The sequence below is a fragment of the Ochotona princeps genome, chromosome 5 (assembly GCF_030435755.1).
Source record: "Ochotona princeps isolate mOchPri1 chromosome 5, mOchPri1.hap1, whole genome shotgun sequence".
NCBI classification, from domain to species: Eukaryota; Metazoa; Chordata; class Mammalia; order Lagomorpha; family Ochotonidae; genus Ochotona; species Ochotona princeps.
Genome location: NC_080836.1, coordinates 92,590,073 through 92,597,731, shown reverse-complemented (window position 1 = coordinate 92,597,731; position 7,659 = coordinate 92,590,073). Strand labels below are relative to the sequence as shown.

The following is a 7,659-nucleotide window of genomic DNA, read 5'->3' as shown; positions in this document are numbered from 1 at the left end:
TAAAAACTGACCCACACCATGATTACAGCAAATGCTTCTGACAATACAATGGAGGCTCCCAAACTGTTTTTCCAAGTTGAGGTTGGAGGCCAGATCTTTGAATTCCCATTGCTGCCAGTTATTGGAGAGGGGGGCATACCCCAGGTGCCCTGTGGCTAAAAGCAACTGCCACTGAGGTAGGTAGCTGTGAGCCTTACCAGCCAGCATTCTCAGAGCTGGGAAGGGATGCATCAGATCTGAAGACGACAGACTGAGTTGGAGCAGAGAAGTCCCCCTTGCAGCCCAACCTTTATGCACATGGATTCACCTGCTTTGGGTAGTAAGGCTACCCTGAAAGGACTGCTTTCTAGGATTCTGGTTTTTCTTGTTTCCAGAAAAACAAAGACTCACACAACATCAAAAACTCTTGCTTCTACAACGGATCTCAAATCTCTCACTGATAACTCACCATTCTCCTCCCCACTGCGTTGTGTTAGATCCCTCGGCTACTCTCAGTGGCATGTCCAGTGGAACCATCCAGGCCTGCCTCTCGAAGGGTGTGAGCTCCTAATTCCCATGCCAGTATCAGGCAGTAGCTCCTTTCTTTTATTTTTCCATTAAAACTAAGAAAGGTAACCCAGTGTGGCACACAGGAGTCAGATCACTTCTTCCCTTCCCTACCCTCAGGGTTTAGTAGCAACTTCTTAACAGTAAAAGCCAAGTACTTATTAAAGAACATCTTTTCTTTTCTTAATTTCTGGTCTCTAAGCATAAGAAAGACATAGTTTAAAGTTCAAAGAATAACACACACTGGTAAAGGTGTGGAGAGAAAACTCCATCTGGCAGGAATGCAAATGAGTACAAGCATTATGGAGAAAAGTATGGAGGTTCCTTGAAAAAACTAAAAACAGATTACCAAATGAACTAACAACCCTACCTGTGGGGATAGATAGATAGATAGATAGATAGATAGATAGATAGATAGGAAGGAAACTAAAATCAGGAAACCTAAATCAGCATGCAAAAGAGACACTTGTGTCCCCATATCATCGCAGCACCATTCACAGGGTCATGGTATGAAGCCAGCTTACAGGTCCAATGGCAGATGAACAAATAAAGACAATGTGGCCAAACACATAATGGAATATTATTCAGCCTTTCAAAAGAATGAAATCCTGACATTTGCAGAAAGATCTATGGATTTAGTATTGAAATAACTCAAGCACAGAAAAACAAATATCACATAATTTTCCTTATGTGTGAAAGTTAAATAATAATAATCCACAATCCAAATTTAAAATAGTATTAACCAGAGGCTAGGAAGGGCTTGGGGGAGGGAAGAATAGACGAACTTTGGGTAATGGGTACTAATACACAGTCAGATAGTAGTAATATGTTCTAGTGTCCCATAGCACAACAAGGTGACTACAATTCACAATAATATATTATCTACTGTATAAGGAACTAGAAGAGAAGAATCGATAGGCTCCCAACACAAAGAAAAGATGAAGAAATGGAAATGCTAGCTGCCTGGCTTCATGATTTGATTCATTTATCCTACAAATGTGCTGAAATACTACACTGTACTCCATGAAAATTTACAAATATCACATGCTATTCAGAAATTTTTTTTAATTAAAAAATCATGAATTAAAAAAAATAAATCCCACAGCAAGTGGCAGAAACATTCTCTGTCTGGAAGCCAGGACTTCTAAGACTCAAGGCCCTGTAACTGTGGGAAGTGGTTACATAAGGATTTCTAGACCCTGTGGTCCAAGCATCAGAGCTGCTTCCTTCATCAACTGCACCTCTAGCAGAGCCCCCCTTCTCTGGATCCACACAAATAGCTTTCCATGGCCCCATATATATAGGTACCGATAATGAAGTTGTACGCTTTCATTTTTTTTTTTTTTTTGGTTGGTTGGTTGGCTGTGTCTGTTTTCATTTGTTGGACGGTGGAAAATACAAGTTGCAATACATGATCCTTTACCTGAACGGTATATTCCAACATGACTCACATCCTTGAATTCTTGAAAACATAATTAATGTGTCAAACCCCTGAATGTTTGTTTTCTATACTCTGGAGGACATAAAATTATGTTCTTCATCATTTCCAGTCTGATTTTTTGGCATCACCAATATAGTGGATCATTATTACGTTCTAAGAATATCTGTATGGTTCCTCTGCCCAGTCTATATAAGTCAAAGATGGAAAGCTAACACAACCCTGGCACAAAATTCTAAATGATGAGTTTCTGTGGTGTGAGCTCAACCCCCACACTCACATACTGGAAATCGTTCCCAAATTCCTCTGCTCATCACATTGTTAAAAATATGGAACACTTTATGAATCTGCATGTCTTCCTTGGGCAGGCCATGCTAACCTCCTCTGTATCGTTCTAATTTTAGTGTAAATACTACCAAAGCAAGCACAGTTCATAGTATTTTAAAGATAAAACCTTTAGAGAGATGATTGGATCATAAGGTCTCTGCCCTCATAAATGGATTAATTCACTCCAGGATTAAACGGTTCATGAGTTATCATAGGTGCAACTTTATTAGGAAAGAGAACTCTCATGCCCAGCATGATGGCTCAGGGGCTAAATCCTCATCTTGCATGCACCGGGGTCCCATCTGAGTGCCAGTTTGTGTCCCAGCTGCTCCACTTCCGATCCAGCTCCCTGTCCATGGCCTGGGAAAGCAGTAGAGTATGCCTCAAAGCCTTTGCACCCTGTACTCACATGGGAAACTCAGAGAAGGCTCCTGGCTCCTGGTTTCAGATTGGCTCCACTCCGGCCATTAAGGTCATTTGGAAAGTGAAGTAGTAGATGAAAGATCTTTCTCTGGGTCTCTCTTTCTCTCTGTAAACCTGCCTTTCCAATAAAAAGAAATAAATCTTTTTATAAAAAAAAAAAGTAAAGAGAATTTTCCCTGGATATTCTCTCATCATGTGATGTCCCAGAATATCTCAACATTCTGTTACCAACAAGAAGGATATACAGATGTATCTTCTTAATCTTGGACTAATCCTAATCTTACTGTATACAAAATCATTAAAAGAAATTTCCTCTCCCTATAAATGATCTAAAATCATATAGTTTGTTATACACCGAAAGAAAATTAACTAAGAGTCATTATTCTGATCTGTAACATTGAATGCAAATTATTTTTTATTTTTTATAAAGATCAAAAGTAACCCATTTGTCAGATTAATGACTACACATCTTGCCCAACACTATATTTGTCTTTTTCAGCAAGGAAACTCCCCTCTGGTTCAGAAGTAGGGAACTTACTTGGCTAAGTTTAGAACAACTAATTGTCTCCTTCCATGATATAACTGGTTTTGCAGAGGCTAGATTAGAGTATGAAAGTGAAATTTGACCAGAATGACCAATGCTGCCTTCTCCAAGTCCTTACTACTATGAATGTGGTGTGGATTTCATTCTCTCTCCCTCAGCCAAGGTGGGGCCACAGGCTTCTACTGGCTTCCCCCCAGCCACTGTGACACTCATTATCCCTCAGGTCAAAGAAGTTTACCAGACTTCAAGCAGGTCCTTTACAGGTGCACATCCAGATATTATAGAGACCACCAACAGATGAATCTAGATCCAGAGGAACCACTGTGATCTAGGCCTGCAGCAGGATTTCTTTGTCACCTGCCTTCCACACAACTTCATTGCAAAAGCAAGACCATGTTGGTATTTTGTGTCCTTGAATCGCTACCAGTCCAGACCTTGTGTCTAATAATTTTTGAAAGAACCTAAAATTTTTCTCTCCCCACTGTACCTGAATAAGTTGGTCTTTGGAGACAGAATTGTGTGGGGAAATTACCACTAAATACACTTGTCACACTGTGCAGTTCTTTGAGGAATCTGGCCTCTCCATCCATCATTTGGGCTTAGGTCTAAGGAGTTCGGGTGGAGAAATCTAATGAGAGACCGCATTATTCCATCGGATTGGTGATCGATAGCTTCTTGGTCATTTATTATTGATAGTTTGCAAAAACTAAGTAATATCATTTCCCTACCCTCCCAACTTGTTTAAATGGACACCATGTTCCATGTTCCAATGAACCTCTCATTTTTTACTTAATAGCCATCCTCTTGGCTATTAAATAAAATGTTCAAATGTTCATTGTAATCATCTTATTTAGCCTTATTGAGTTATTTCAACTCTACCCCTTCAGGATCTAACGTTCCTATTGCTACTGGGGAAACCTATTTTAGGACAATACCTGCCATCATTCCTAGATTAGAGATTGTTACCAACGCTAACACCTATCTTAAATTTTCTATGGAGCACAGCCAAGAAATGGGATTTCCAACCCTATACACTATAGTCTTACTGACATGACCATATTTCTAGGCCTTTTGATCACTCCCTCTGTCATCTACTTCACATGGCATAGATGCATGTGGAGCTTTGTTTCCTCTAAGCTTCTGAGAATTTTCTAGCAATTAACATCACCACATAGAATCTTTGGCTAGTGTGATACAATATTGGTGAACTCTTCCTTATACAAATTTGTGCCCCAGCCATTCTTAAGAATCCAATTCCGGGCCTGGTATGGTAGCCTAGTGGCTGAATTCCTCATCCTGCATGCACCAGGATCCCATATGGGCACCAGTTCATTTCCCAGCTGCCCCACTTCTCATCCAGCTCCCTGCCTGTGGCCTGGAAAAGCAGTCCATGACGGCCCAAAGCCTTGGAACCCTGCACCTGTGCAGGAGACCTGGAAGAAGCTCCTGGCTCCTGGCTTTGGATCAGCTCAGCTCCGGCTGTTTCAGCCGCTTGGGGAGTAAACTAGAAGACAGAAGAGCTTCCTCCCTGTATCTTATTCTCTCTGTATGTCTGCCTTCCAATAAAAATGAATGAATCTTAAAAAAAAAAAAAAGAGGAAGGAAGAATCCAGTTCCAGTTCTACATAGGGTCTCCCAGCCTCCTGCTGGCACTCATTGCTGGGTCCTAAAGCTAGTTAGCTACTCTGAGATACTTTCTCGCTTCTCTTAGATGGTCTACCTCTTCCTTGGTTTGATTATAATGTAGCTTGATTCTACTTATTGGTTGAATAGTAATAAAGAAAAGTGAAGATAGATCTTGGGGAAGCAAAGCATCATCCTAAAAATTACCTGCCTCACTTGATCTTCAAGCATTGAGAGCCATTGCTATTTTCGAATAAGGGCAATGGGCTATGTCTCTGGGCCCAGGTTTTGAAGAATCTGTGAGTCCAAATTTCTCAAGTGCATACCAAGTGGTAGATCATTCCCTCTGACTAGTTAAGTCTTCAATCTTGGCCTAGGAGACCCACGAAGGCTTAAGAATTCAATCTACTCCAAAGCCTACTCTTTCAAAAGTAGGTTCTTGACTCTGTCTCCCCTTCAGGGTTTCCTGAAGGGTTGCCAAGGAGATGCTCTGACTTGCTCATCTTTTTCTTGAAATGGTGATTAACTACCCTGAGCCTGTCATTGTTGCTCTTCAGGAAATTAATGACACTTAACTGCTGTCACCCAATTCCATAGTCCTTATAGTTACCACTTTCCTCATACTTTTCCATAGCAAAGAACATTGCAACAGCCTTCCTTCCAACAGGAACTCACTCCAGTTCACACAAGTGAAAGTTTAAATAACTACATGGCCTCAATATCCTAGATGATATCCTATCAGTGATGAATTTTTGCTAGCCATCAATAAATAGTGACTCATATCTAAAAGTCCCATTTTAGAGTCAACTCTCTAGGACTGCATCCAGTACTAATTGCATTATATTGGGTTGCCTAGACATAATCTCTAAGATGGAAAGTTGCATGCTGATGGTTTATTGGATTATGCTTACAGAGGATAAACCTATAAGTAAATCATAACAAAGTTGGGACTGGGCTGAGACCTCCACCAATCCTATAGGGAGCTGAAATGGTCATTGAAAGCAAGCCTCAAATTGAATCAGGCAGCCCAGACTTTTCTATCACTACATCAGCCAGTCAGTGGACTGCCCTTAAGAAAACAGAGGAGGTCATAACCTCAATAGTTCCTTCAGCGGGGGAGAAGATTCTCAATTTCAGGAAGATTGTGAAGAGTCAGTCATACTGCCAACCTGGAGCAGGTGTAGCACCCTGAAGGCAGAATCTGAATATGGCAGGACAGTGTCTATTACACATAGATAATGCTTATATCTAAGAGCAGTACAGTGCCCCAAGTCTCTTTCGGAAATTTGTCTCATGGCTCTCTGTTCCTTTCTCAATACCTTTATGTCATTTGATCTTGTGACAACTCTAGGAATATCACAGGCGTAGCCTTTCTCTGAAATCTCTCTCTTTCCTTGGGTTCTCATATGTCATCTCCCAGAGTCAATTTTTAAAAACATCCCACTCACAGTGAGAGAGAGAGGGAGAAGAGAGGGGAGATAAATATCTCCAAATGCTGATTAACTCTCCAAATGCCCATAAGAGCCAAGACTGGGCCAGGAATTCCATCTGGCTTCCTGTGTGGGTGGCAAGAATCCAAGCACTGGGTCATCACCAGATGTTTCTCAATGTGTGCGTTAGAAGAAAGGAAGATCAGAGACAAAGGCACAACTCACTTCCAGGCACTTTGATTAGTTGCAGGTATTCCCAAGCAGAGCAGAGTCTCGGCCTACTGCACCACACAAAATTGATGCTTAGCTGTTGCTATACAGGAAGGTTTGTGCTCACACTCACTTTACATAAGTCCTACTGTGCCCTTGCCATATTCCCATATTCTGTAAATCTTTAGGATATTTGTTTCCCTACTTTCTTATTTCCTATGGTTCCCTCCAGAATGTAAGTTTGTTGGTCTGGCATCCCCTGTTACAGGAACAGAGCAAGTTGGAGCACAATAGGAATGTCTTGAAAGGATAAATTGGAGAAGAAAATAGTAACTTTGATGGACAGAAAAATTAGTTATTGCTACTACTGAGTAACATGGTTATGCAAAACAATGATCAGATTGTTGAAGCTCCCTTTGAAATAAGTAGAATTATCTATAGAGAACATTACTATACAGGCAAAGTTTGATTCTAGTTATTTTAATTCCCATTCCTATGTGTCATTTACATGGTTGGGTAGCCAAGTATCCCAGAAGAGCCTAATCTAGAAGGTCCAACCAATTCTTGAGTATGCCACGGGAAACAGGAGTCTTAAAAGCATAAGTCCCACCGTTTCTAGAATTTTGTTGTACCATTCACTGGTGGGGTTTGGGCAAACCCAGAGTAATTAGACATATGTTTGAGCCAATACTTTTCCCAAGAGAAATTTCATTCCCAACCTAATATTTAATTGTGAGTGAAAGGATGGCTGTCTACTTAAAATAAAACTTACAAGACTTCAGAATATAGATACCATCTTTAGATCATTAAATAGTTTATAGGATCCATTGGCTATTCTTACCCATTAGACTTTCACAGAAAATCGGCTACCTAACCTCACCAGGATACAGCATATTTATGGGTAAAAGCAGAGTGAATGCAGATGGGGTAGAAAGTTTTGGACTGGGACTAGACACAATCCTGATTCTGTCAAATTCTTATGTGATCATGCCTGGGTAGTACTTCATTATTCTAGGTTTCAATTTCTAATCTGTAAGCAAAGAGCTAGATATCATATCCTCTCAACACACAAATTCTTTTTCTGTTTCCCCCAAAACCTAAAGCAGAAGAGCAGAAGT

General features: G+C 40.6%; 1 non-coding gene across 1 annotated transcript; it reads right to left on the bottom strand.

The window, feature by feature from the left end:
* Positions 1-2,307: 2,307 nt before the first annotated feature.
* LOC118757922 (U6 spliceosomal RNA) lies at positions 2,308-2,412 on the bottom strand. The gene has a single exon (XR_004995430.2). It is a non-coding gene; the product is annotated as a U6 spliceosomal RNA (small nuclear RNA).
* Positions 2,413-7,659: the final 5,247 nt, after the last annotated feature.